Source organism: Erinaceus europaeus, chromosome 8 (genome assembly GCF_950295315.1).
Source record: "Erinaceus europaeus chromosome 8, mEriEur2.1, whole genome shotgun sequence".
In the NCBI taxonomy this organism is placed as follows: Eukaryota; Metazoa; Chordata; class Mammalia; order Eulipotyphla; family Erinaceidae; genus Erinaceus; species Erinaceus europaeus.
The window spans coordinates 81,025,313-81,038,211 of record NC_080169.1 but is presented as its reverse complement, the minus strand read 5'-3'; the positions used below and the strand labels follow the sequence as shown (position 1 = coordinate 81,038,211).

At 38.6% G+C, this 12,899-nt stretch overlaps 1 protein-coding gene and 1 non-coding gene across 9 annotated transcripts in view; one reads left to right on the top strand and one right to left on the bottom strand.

Moving 5' to 3' along the window:
- The window catches only part of DOCK4 (dedicator of cytokinesis 4), a 541,157-nt gene that overhangs the window by 56,281 nt on the left and 471,977 nt on the right, over positions 1-12,899 (top strand). The gene's annotated exons all lie outside the window — the stretch shown is intronic.
- On the bottom strand, positions 7,378-7,509 carry LOC132540089 (small nucleolar RNA SNORA33). The gene has a single exon (XR_009551353.1). It is a non-coding gene; the product is annotated as a small nucleolar RNA SNORA33 (small nucleolar RNA).

The following is a 12,899-nucleotide window of genomic DNA, read 5'->3' as shown; positions in this document are numbered from 1 at the left end:
CATACAGAATAAAAACTGCATTTTAAACATAACCTATACTGTCATTTAAAATATTTTTATTGAGATATAATTAGTATAACATATTTGTTTAAGGTATATGTGATTGGATACTTAAATGTATTGAAAAATGATCGTCACCATATCGAAGTCTAGCTACTATCTATTGCCATGCATAGTTAGAATCCTATTTAATTTATTTTTATAGTCATTCTGTAATAGAAGATCAACTTTTTTTTTTCTTCTAGTTTCTAAACTAGCAAACTAAGAATAATATGATCTTTTTTTTTTTTTTTTTTTTTTTACCACCTACACCTTAAAATGCTGGTAAACTGAAACCAAGCTGGAGCAACTGGGAGCTCAAGATTATCTTTAGTTAGGATACATAGTCATTCTTTACTTACAGTTACTGTGGAAAAAATTCCTTTGACTTAAAGGTCCCCCAATTTTGTTATGCTGCATTAACCAAAATGTGTAAATGTCATAAGTGAGCTATTGATATTGCTTAAGTGGTCCAGGGAGACTGTTCCATAACTGGAGTAATTATCCCAAACAGAGCTTAATCTACCTTTCTTCCATTAAAAAAAAGATAGGGGGATCTCTTACATCATGCAAATTAACACAGTCTCTCTACATAGTTAGCATGGACTGTAGTTTGTTTTACACTAGGAAACTTTGCTGCATGAAAGTGAAGTGCTGAATTAATAAGCTGCTTTTGTGTTTCACAAGATGAATCTGTGATAATGACAGATCCCAGAATCAAAGCAAAATCTTCTGAATATCCTTTCTAGCCTAATTAGAATTTATAGGAAATGTACCATTCCCTTAGGTCTTTGTATGCCATGCATGAAAAGTATATTTAAGTTTCCTTCCCATTTCTCTGTACCTAACTAGAATGTTTTGTTCTCTTAGCTGCTAGGTTACTGTGGTACTGTGAAGATATAATCTTAACTCCACAATAGACATATGTCCCTTCAGTTGGGGGGAGGGGATATTTATTTTCACAAGAGAAACACAAAGAGATCCCATTCAGTATTTATTTATTTATTTATTTGAAGGCGAGAACTAGAGAATCACTCTGGCATATTTGATGACAGAGATCAGATTTAGGACCTTAAGCTCTAGGGTCCAACACTTTATCTACTGTACTACCTCTAAGGTTGGTATATTCAGTTTCAGTTTTTAAAGCAAGTATAGCGTGTTTACTAGTCCATAGAAGTATTTTTTCTCAGCCTTTTATTATATATTATGCCTATAAGTATACTACATATGTTTTATATTCTCAAAATATTTGTGTGTAGGGGATATTTCAAGACTAACTAGCTATCACTAGGTAGACATCATATCAGGAAAGACTAGAACATTTGCCCTTGCTATGTCTTTTCTTTACCTATATACTTTAGAAACTAACTCTCAGTCATTAAATTCTTGTGACTAACTTGAGTAGTTTTTCTTCCCCCCTGTGTGCATTAACTAATGTCTTTATCAGCATGCTAGAAGTGCAGAATCACAGAGTGATTCTGATGATGGGCTGTAGGTCCTGTTTTGCAGAGTCCAGAGTTCACATTAGCCAAGGAAATATTTGCTAAGCCTGCATTCTTAAGAAAAAGTTGTGAAATATAAGCTGATGAATGCAATGATAGGTACTTTAATAGAGGTTATAGCTAAATAAAGTAGGTCATTGAGAAAGATTAAGTGTATAGAAAGCTAAAGTTTAACAAATTCATTGTTGTTCTCTGCTGAAGGAACATTCTGTTTTCTTTTTGCTATGACCACTGACCTCTGGCTGGGAAATTGTGGTGCCTTTTTAAGGAGACCACCCATGGCTGTTCAGTTTCCATGTAGTCTCTGATTGCCATGTTCACATTCTTGCTAATTTGCTAAGGAGATTAAAATGCTTGTTAGAACAGACAGAGAAAAAGACTCAACTTGGTGGAGGGCACAATTTGTATGCCTGAGACCCACAGTTTAGTCCCCTGTGCTACATATTCAAGATTGGTACTCTGCCCTCCCCCCTTTCTTATGTGAAACTCTATCTTATATGAAAGAAATAATTTTTAAAATTTTGATTTATAAAAAGGAAACACTGACAAAAACCATAAGGTAAGAGTGGTACAACTCCACACAATTCCCACCACCAGAACTCTGTATCCCATTCCCTCCCCTGATAGCTTTCTTATTTTTTATCCCTCTGGGAGTATGGACCCAGGATCATTATGGTGTGCAGAAGGTAGAGGGTCTGGCTTCTGTAATTGCTTCTCCACTGAACATGGGTGTTGACAGGCCGGACTTCCCTGGGAAGACGACCCCAGAAATAATTTTTTTAAAAGGATGCTTTGGCCAAATGATAGCTTACCTGGATAGTGTGCGGCTTTATTGAATGCGCTCGACTCAGGTTTGATCTTGGCCCCCAACACACTGGAGGAAGCTTCAGTGTTGTAGTGCCTTTTCCTCTGTGTTTGTGCCTCTCTTTTTTTGTCTAAAAATGTTGCCTCACAGTGATAAGTTCCTAGGGATGAAAAAAATATTTTTAAGATATATCACACAGGTTTTGTATTAATAATTATCTCTTCTGATTGCTGATGTAGAACCTGTTCTTTCCTTGGGGCTTGCCTCAAATCGTTCATTTCAGAGGAAATTTTTCTCAATAATCCTGTGATGCCTGATGTGGTCTTAGAAAAACCTGTGGGTATCTCTCAATTCCTGTCTATTCTACTACTTTTAGACCTTGATAGCACATTGTCTTTGTGCTTCTCTTGTATTGTGTGAATACACATTCAACTCTTCAATTACTTTATCTCACTAGTTTGATTTATAAGGTGTTTTCAATGGAAATATTTAATCGTCTCCCTTGATATTCATCAAAAGTTCTTTGAACTAGCTACTACAGGAATTCTACATTTGCATATAAGCCAATACTTAAAAATGACCATGGTTCCTTGAGTTAGATATCTGTGGAGCATTTGCTCTGAATACCAGTGTACTGTGGTGGACAGGTTGGCGCCAGTAAAATACTTGCCTGTTGAATAGAACTTATAATCAGTCTAAGAAGAGCGTTTGTGTAGATATAATTTTCTCAACTAAGTGACAATTTATTTCATGCAAAGGGGGTGGAAGAGATTTCTATTGAAACAAGAAGGGTTCTGGGGGACAGAAAGGGTTTTACATGTGCTAGAATTCACCTGATGGATAAGACTTTCCTTTAGTCATTATGAGAGTGTCAAAAAAGTAAAGACAAAGATATATAAACATACAGACAATGTTTTCTTGAAAGGGAGCAGGCTAATGTGGGATGAAGAATTTGTTTATATAAGTGGCGAGGAAATGCACTGGAAAGTCAAATTCAGATCCAATGATGGAGGACCTTGCCTGGAACAAAGGTAGAAGGCTGTGATATAATAAAGCTAGCATGGTGGGAATGTGGCAGAGTTGATGGACATGAGGACTGCTACAAATGTCTATCTGATAGGACTTGAACAGGGGTGATTTGAACTAGCGAGGGAAGGAATGCAGATGTAAGTGATTGTGAAGGAAGAAAAGACAGCCTCAGCCAAGTGATAGGAAAGATGAGGTTATATAATTTGTGCAATAGTGTAGACTTAGAAGATGTTGGATTTTTACTATTTAGAATATTTTGTTTATTGCATAGAGACACAGAGAAATCTAGAAGAAAAGGGGAGAGGGAAAGAGAGACTTCTACAGCACTATTGCATCACTTGTGAAACTTTCTCTCTGCAGTTGGAAACCAGGGGGCTTGAGCCGGGGTCCTTTCATACTGTAACATGTATGCTCTGCTGGGTGCTCCGGTCTCTGGAATTTTATTCAAAGAGAATATAACATTTTAGAGCAGGGCATGCGGTAGTGTATCAATAGTGGTGACTTGTGTTATAGAAATAGGAAGTCTAACAAAGGACTTTGGTTACATTCATATGGCTAAATTATGACTGACTTTCCCTTTGGGTCATGTAACTTATTCCATAGCAACTAGAACAGAGCAGGTCACTTTAAAAATACAATCTGACTTGAGTAAGGGGATTCTTGGCGCTGGTTTCTAGTAACCTAGATAAAGCTGGACTTGTTCACCTTAAATACAAACCTTACACCATGGCTGTAGTAATGAGAAGGGACCAGAAATACTTAAAATATTTATGGAAGCAAATGATTTTTAAGCACTGACAGGAGGTAGAGAAACATTCATTCTAACTAAATAAGATGCTAATTTAGAGTAGTTGTCTTATTATGCAAGATTCTCAAAAGACAAACAACCATTTAAGCTTTGCAAAGTATATTTAAAGTGACGTTTTAATTTTTGTATTTTTATACTGTTAGTTTTAATAGGTTTCTTAAAAAAAGCTATTTATTGTAATTTGATAGGACAGAGAGAAATTGAAAGGAGTAGGGAAAATAAAGAGGGAGAGAGAAAGATAGTTGTAGCAGTGTTCACCACCAGGGAAACTTCCACACACAGGGGAAGGAGTGCATATGGACTCAACCAGGTGCCCCACCACCTGTTCTCCTTATCTCTCAGATATGAATGATTCATCACTCTAACTGATTGTGTAAATATTATTTTGGAACATAAATGCTTGCTTTAGGTATTTATCTGTACAGAAGAATATAATGGATAACTTGGAGATTTTTTTCCCTCCAGGGTTTTTACTGAGGCTTGATTTTGGCACTACAAATCCACTGCTCCTGACAGCCATTTTTTCCATTTTAATCCATAGGACAGTGAGGAATTGAGAGGGGAGGGGGAGACAGAGAAGGAGAAAGAAAGGTAGACACTTGCAGACCTTCTTCTGTGAAGCTTTAGCTCTGCAGGTAGGGAGTGGGTCCTTGTGCTTTATACTATGTGTGCTTAACTGAGTGTGCTACCACCCAGTCCCCAATTGGATATATATATATATATTTGACTCTTACAAATTTGTCAGTTAGATTAAACTAATGCATATAAAACAAGAATGCATTTTTTTTCCTTTAGAGCTTTTTTGAGTAATAGTTTACTATACAGTTTTTTATCAACACATCACCAAAGATCATCAAAATAACACATTTTTTCATAGTTTTAAGAACTACAAGAAAAAAACACAAGAATAGATGAAGACACAGTTTATGCATATTACCAAGTACAGAATTCACTGCCGTATCTGTGTTTCTACTACTTTTGCTTAAAAAGTATTTTTAGGGGCTAAGGTGGTGGTGCACCTGTTTGAGTACACGTTACAATGTGTAAGGACTCAGGTTCGAGCCCTCAGTCCCCACCTGCAGAGCGAAAGCTTTGCAAGTGGTAAAGCAATGCTGCAGGTATCTCTCCCTCTCTATATCCTCTTTCCTATCAATTTCTGGCTATCTAGTAAATAAAGACAATTTTTAAAGTATTTTTATTTTACTTATTTTCAGGTAGCCTTGGTTTATATGACTATAAATGTTTTAGAAGTATCATATCACACCTCTCAGTTTATCCTATTACACCATACCAGTCCTTTGGCTTTCTCTGTTCTTAGCCTCATCCTCTAATCCCAACCCACCCCCCACCTCCTCCACCCCTCAGTCCCTTTTGGTAACCTCAGTTCTGCAGCCTGACACCATAGGTTTGTCTTCATTGAACTTTGCTCATTTTCTTTGGTTTATTTCCCCCTTATGGGTGGTTTTCATTTTTCTAAAAGTCCCTTCAGTATTTTTTATATGGCTGTCTGCCCAGGTCTTTATCATCAAACTTGATTGACAAAGTAACAGGACAGAATATTCTTCAGTCTTTTCCATTCAAAGATTTGAATATGTCATGCTAATCCTTTCAGTACAATCTGGGAGGTGGCACAGTGGATAAAGTATTAGAATATCAAGCAAGAGATTCTGAGTTCAATCACTTGCATTATATGTGTCAGAATGATGTTCTGGTTCTCTCTCCCCTCCCCCTTATAAGTTAGGAAAAACAAATTGATGATGATGATGATAATGATGATGATGATTTTGATGACTGTCAGTAGCACCAGGCTCACTGAGTTTTTAGCTAGAAATCCAAGTCTCACCCTGGAACAATGATACTTAAGTGTATTCTTTTTTTTTTTTTTTTTTTTCCTCCAGGGTTCTTGCTGGGACTCGGTGCCTGCACTATGAATCCTGAGCCCATTTTTTTCCCTTTTGTTGCCTTTGTTGTTTACCATTTTTGTTATTATTATTGTTGTTATTGCTGCCATTGTTGTTGGACAGGATCGAGAGAAGAGAGAAGAGGGGAAGACAGAAAGGGGAGAGAAAGATAGACACCTGGACCTGCTTCAGAGCCTGTGAAGCAACTCCCTGCAAGGGGTGCGGGGAGGCTGGAACAGGATCCCTATTGCAGGTCCCTGCACTTCACATTATGTGTGCTTAACCCGCTGCACTACAGTCTGACCCCTACCTCAGGGTATTCTTTAGATTTTGATATAGACTAAATGTTGAGAGATGTAGGCTATTAAGAAGAGCTTCTCTGGATAGTAGTGTATTTCTTTGTTATTATTAATTTTATCTTTAATTCTATTTTTTATATACGTATACACATTTTGAGAAGAACTTTCATACTTTAATAGACTAAAACAATTATCCATGACCTATAAAATGTAAGAATTCTATTGATTTGTACTTTTTCTTCTCACCTTTATCCCTTTTTCTACTCTTAATAGTCAATTCTCCAAGTCGCAAATCTACTGTTGAGGAAGCTCTCAAATCTATTTCCTATTCTCAGTGTTAATAATTTAGTCTCATTGCTTGCTTCTTTTTTTTTTTTAATTGTTGAGATCACAGTGTCCATAGATTCTTGTTTCCTCCAGCACATCTTCTCAGTTACAGTTGAATAGATGACATTTTGGGGTGTAAACCATTTATTTATTTTTAAATATCATTTATTTATTTTTTGATAGAGTCGAGAGAAATTGAGATGGAGTGGAGAGATAGATAGAAACCTACAGTACTACTTCATAGCTTGTGAAGCTTTACCTCTGCAGGTGGGTGCCAGGGACTTGAACCCAAGTCCTTCTGTACTATAACATGCATGAACTACTAGTTTTTCTACCTACTGGCCCTGGGTTTAAATAATTTATTTCTTACTATTAGCTCTATATTTTCTTAAAAAATTTTTTTTAAAATTTCTTCCCTTTTGTTGCCTTGTTTTATTGTTGTGGTTATTGTTGTTGTTCTTGCTGTTGTTGTTGGATAGGACAGAGAGAAATAGAGAGAGGAGGGGAAGACAGAGAGGGGGAGAGAAAGATAGACACCTTCGGACCTGCTTTACCACCTGTGAAGCGACTCCCCTGCAGGTGGAGAGCAAGGGGCTCGAACCAGGGTCCTTACGCTGGTCCTCACGTGTGCTTAACTCGCTGCGCTACCATCCGACTTCCTATATTTTCATATATTCACTTTCAGGGACTGTAATGACCCTAGTATCACTAAGGCTTATACCATGGCTTTACTTTTTGCCAGCTTGTTAAAAAATTTCTGCAGCAATCTAATTAGGCAAACAAATTCATTGACTGGCTTAGGTGTAAATCGTTTAACTCTGTAATACTATCTAGTCATTATATGGGATCAAGTCAATTTTTTAAATTTTTATTTATTTTTTTACAGAGCTGAGCACTGCTTAACTTTGACTTCTGGTGGTGTCAGGGATTGAATCTGGGACTTTGGAGTCTCAGGCATGAGAGTCTCTTTGCATAACCATTGTGCTATCTTCTCCCACCCTCAAGACAAATTCTTTACAGTGACTAATAGGGAGGTAATCCCTCCATATGTTTCCCAACATATACTTTATATTTTAATTTAGCAGAGATTTTATTTTTCTCTACATGTAGCCTTTGCACCGATTGTTTCTCTACCTACATTTCCACTCTCTTATTTCCTTGCCTAGTAAACTTCTGTTTATGTGTAAGTTCTGCAAACATTTCTCTGATATGATGCAATATACATTTCCTATAAATAATTATTCAGAAATTACTTAACCACAGGCTGCACTTTTTTTTAATTTTTAAAATTATTTTATTTACTTATTTATCATTGGCTAGAGATAAGAGAAAATTGAGAAGGGAGAGGGAGATAGAGGAGTAAAGATACAATGAGATAACTGCATGCCGGTCCCAGTTGGGGGCGCCAGATGCCGGGCTAGCTTCGCAGGAGGGAGAGAAATGACCAGGGACTCATGGCTGAGTGGGACACAGTTCAATCTTTATTGACGAGTGGTGATGCAGTTCAACAATCTAATCTCTATTCATTAGAAAATACTGTCCTTTATATCTCCTGAGGCGGAAATGTCAGGAAGAGGAAGTACATAGGATGGGGGCGGGGAGAAGGAAAAAGCGCGTGAACCAGTTGGGATTAAACCAATGAAAACAATGATTATGTAAATAGACCACAACGTTAAGCAATACAAGGGAACCTAATGTGATGATCAAAACAGAAGGTCTTATAAGCAGAATTTAGAAGTATACCAACATTTTCCCCTTTCTTTTTAACTAATGGCAGTAGTATCCAGAGTGTGGGATGAACAGAAACCCATATCTTACAGGCATTTTCAAAAGAACTGGAACAAGACAGGGAGGAACAAGTAGGAGAGCAGCAAGAACCAGTGTGATGCCAAGGGAAGGCCTGAGGGGGTGTTTCCTGACTCAAAGGTCAGGGCCTATCAGGTGAAAGGGCGTTGTTTCTTGCCTCTGGGGGCATCTATTGCCTCAGGGGGCGTTTCATGCCTCAAAGGGCATTTCCTGCCTCTGTGGGCATCTCTTGCCTCTGTGGGCGTTTCATGCCTCAAAGGGAATTTCCTGCCTCTGGGGGCAGGACCTAGTAAGGAGGGGGGGGTTTCCTGCCCTGGGGGCAGGGCCTGCAGGCGAGGCGGCATGGCCTACAGAGTCCCAAGGCTGCTGGATGCAAAGTCCATGGACTGCTGCGGTCAGTCTTTGAGAAGTCCAGCAGTGTAAAGGGAAACTGCTGTAAAGTTGCATAAAGTGTCCAAGAGGTGTACCAGTAAGTCTGATAGAAGTGTCAGTCCAATGCAGATGACCACGGAAGAAATGCCAGGGATGAAACGCTGCACGTCTATCTCGATGGGGAAGGTCAACCACTGTAATTCCGCTTTTCTGTAGAGAGTGAGCTTTAGAGTCTGTGAATCAGTTTCTTTAGGTCGTGCCAGGTCACATCATTGGTTTTGGGGGTGCATTGTAGTCATGCTATTTTGTGGGCGATGTCAGAGGACAGGGGTCCAAATGGATTTCCGGGGATTCCATTTGAACAGATGCTTTTTCATGTGAAGACTTGACAGCTGTAATTCACTTACTTGTGAAGCAAAACTTGTAGCAGATTAGAAGTTTACTATAATTGATAACTCCATTATAATTGGTTTAAGTACCTTTATAATTTTGGAAGGCCTTTCTAGTATGATTTCAAGGTTGTTTAAACAGTATAAGCTCAATAGAAGAACCATGGTTAGAAGCCACAGGCATGAGAATCATTAACATAACCATTGCTTTTTCTACCCCGCCCATACTCATACAGTTTTCAGGATTAAACATTTCCAAGACGTAAAAAATCAAAAGAGAAAAAAACAATTTTTTGGACTGTTTCTGGATGTCTCTAGAAATCATGGCTGCATCCAGCATTTTTTTTTAAATTTTGTAAAGTCAATGTTATACAAAAATTCAGTCATTCAAATCACTCTTTTACGAAATGCAACTGAAAGCAGACAGCAAACTTAAGATATTCAGAGAGAACAACAGGGGGAATCGAGAGAAAAGTGGTAGGTAGTTTTTGTTTTTTTGTTTTTTTCACCTTGAACCAGATTATTTAGATCTCACTATGTAGAATCATGAGTCCCCAGAGGGTGTCCTAGTCCAAAAAGCTCCTCAAAATTCCATTTAGGTTGCTTCTGATGGTTCCTGTGAAATTGCTGCAGGGACCCATTTTTAAAAATGTCTTCCCATTGAAGAAAGAATTGAATCAGGAGGGTAGAACTAACCACGTGTCTCCATTCTTGGGGACTGCCAGGGTACTGGAAAATGCTCTTCAAGTAAAGAGTAGTCCTTCTCCCTGGGAAACATGCAAGAGGGAGTCCATAAAATCCCAGGGGAAATCTCCATGCATCTCCCAAGGTCTATGATCATGGTCATAAGGAACCAAAGTTCCCCGTCAGGGAACCAAAGTGTGGCCCAGAACAAAATGTTCCAGAGACAGAGAAACTGTCTCATGAAGAAAGAGTAGAGGTTTTGGGAAACCTCTTCATAAGTTGAAAGGCAGGCCATGACGGATGGCTAGCCAAGTGGCTTTACTTATCTGGTCTTCTTAGGTCTGCTGCTTGTGTGTGGAGCTGAGGTTCATGCCCCACGTTGGTATGCCATATGCCGGTCCCAGTTCGGGGTGCCAGATGTCAGGCTAGCTTCTCGGGTGGGAGAGAGATGACCAGGGACTTATGACTGAGCTGGGAACGCAGTTCAGTCTTTATTGATGAGGAATGCAGTGCAAGCTAGCTATCTCTAATTACAATCCTGTCCTCTATATCTCCTGAGATGGAAGTGTCAGAAAGAGGAAGTATGTAGGATCGGGGGTGGGGAGAAGGAAAAAGCACGTGAACCAATGGGGATTAAACCAATGAAAACAATGATTATGTAAATAGACCACAGCATTAAGCAATACAAGCGAACCAAATGTGATGATCAAAACAGAAGGTCTTATAAGCAGAATTTAGAAGCATACCAACAACTGCAGCCCAACTTCACCACTTGTGAAGTTTTCCCCCTGCAGGTGGGGACTATGGGTTTGAACCTGGGTCCTTGTGCACTGTAGTGTGTGCTCTTACAGGCTGCACTTTTTTTAAAAAAAAAAATGATGTTGATCAAGTTATGACCTCTAGAGCAGATGACTTAATTACTTAGGTACATACTTGCTATAAAACTGTTCTTCATACTTAGGAAGTTTATTTCATTAAGGAGCAAGAGAACAGCTGGTGCAGAACCTGGTTTGCCATCATCAGGAAGGTGGGAGGTAGTCACAGTCACTGTCTCTGAGAGGGTATGGAGTGAGAATTCTGCACTTGCTCTTACTGCCTAGTTACTAGACTGCTGGGGGCCAAACCCATTTGAGGTATTGTGGTTTGAGCTCTTATCCTCCCGCAATACTGTGAGCTGCTGTCAAATGTTAGGAAATAAACATGACTGAGCCCCAACTGCAGAGAATGACTTTGCAAACATTTGTCCCCATCCCCTTCAAAATAAAAACACTCATTAAGAAAATGCTGAGTTGTCAAAAAAAGTCATGACAGATTTTTCTATGCAAAAATACATCATGACTTTCCTGACAGCTCAGTATCTTGCTCTATCTCCTAATGAAAATGACTGGTATTTAAAAATACTCTTTTCAGGTATATATATATATATTTTTAAATTTTTTTTATATTTTTATTTTATTTATTTTTTCCCTTTTGTTGCCCTTGTTTTTAATTGTTGTAGTTATTATTGTTGTCATTGTTGTTGGATAGGACAGAGAGAAATGGAGAGAAGGAGGGGAAGACAGAAAGGAGGAAAGAAAGATAGACACCTGCAGACCTGCTTCACCGCCTGTGAAGCGACTCCCCTGCAGGTGGGGTTCAGGTATATTTTTAATATCAAAGTCACACTGTGAATTTTATAAATTGATTTTATTTATTGCCAACAGGATTATTGCCTGCACCACCTCTCCCTGTTGCCACCCCCCAATTTTCCCTCCCTTCTTGCCTCCCTCCCTTCTTTCTTTTTTTTTTTTTTTTTCTTCTTTTTGATAGAGGCAGAGAGAAATTGATAAGGAAGAAGGAGATAGAGAGAGAGAAAGAGAGAGACCTGCAGCACTGCTCTATCCCTCCTGTGGGGACTGAGGGCTTGGATGAGGGTTTTTGTGCATGATAAGGTGTGCACACTACCAGGTGTGCCACTGCCGGCCCTCTAAACTTCCTTCTGTATTATAATGTAAACTTCCGTCTATAAACTCTTTTTAGAAGACTTATTAATTCATTTGAGAAGTGAAAAAAAGAGTGAGCACCAGAGTTACATTCTTGTATATGCAATGCTGGGGGTCAAACTCTGGACCGCATAAGTATTTCCAAGTTTCTTGCATCTGTTTCATTTCCTGGAGTGCTCATTATAAACAATGACTCAATGACTGTTTGAATGGCTAGGTGATATTCTTTTTTTTTTAATATTTATTTTATTTATTTATTCCCTTTTGTTGCCCTTGTTGTTGTCGTTGTTGGATAGGACAGAGAGAAATGGAGAGAGGAGGGGAAGACAGACAGGAGGAGAGAAAGATAGACACCTGCAGACCTGCTTCACCGCCTGTGAAGCGACTCCCCTGCAGGTGGGGAGCCGGGGTTCAAACCGAGACTTACGCCGGTTCTTGTGCTTTGCGCCACCTGCGCTTAACCCGCTGCTCTACAGCCCGACTCCCCTGCTAGGTGATATTCTATGGAGCGAATGTAACTTTGCTAATTTATATGAGTTCTCTGTTACAGAATGTTAGGCCTGCTTTATATTTATTTAAAAGCTTTTCTTTTAAATATGTGTACATGGAATAGAGACTAGTTCTAAAAATCTCTAAAGCCAATTGCGGATTTAAGGATGTCAGTAATTACTCTTGGACTTTATGTATTTATAAGCAATCAAACATTGATTGAGCACCGTTACAATGCGTGGTAGTTCATTCTTTACATAGGGATGTAGCGTTTTTCCAAATCTGATACTTGTAAAGACTACATTTTATAATGTAACATTTACACAATTTAATGTAATTTTTATAGCCTCTGTTATAAGTATGTTATGCTTTGTGAAATAGAAGGGCACATGATTTGCTTCCCAGCTCATTAATAAAGTACAGTTAATAATTAGCCAAATATTAAAAAGTGATTACAGTTATAATCT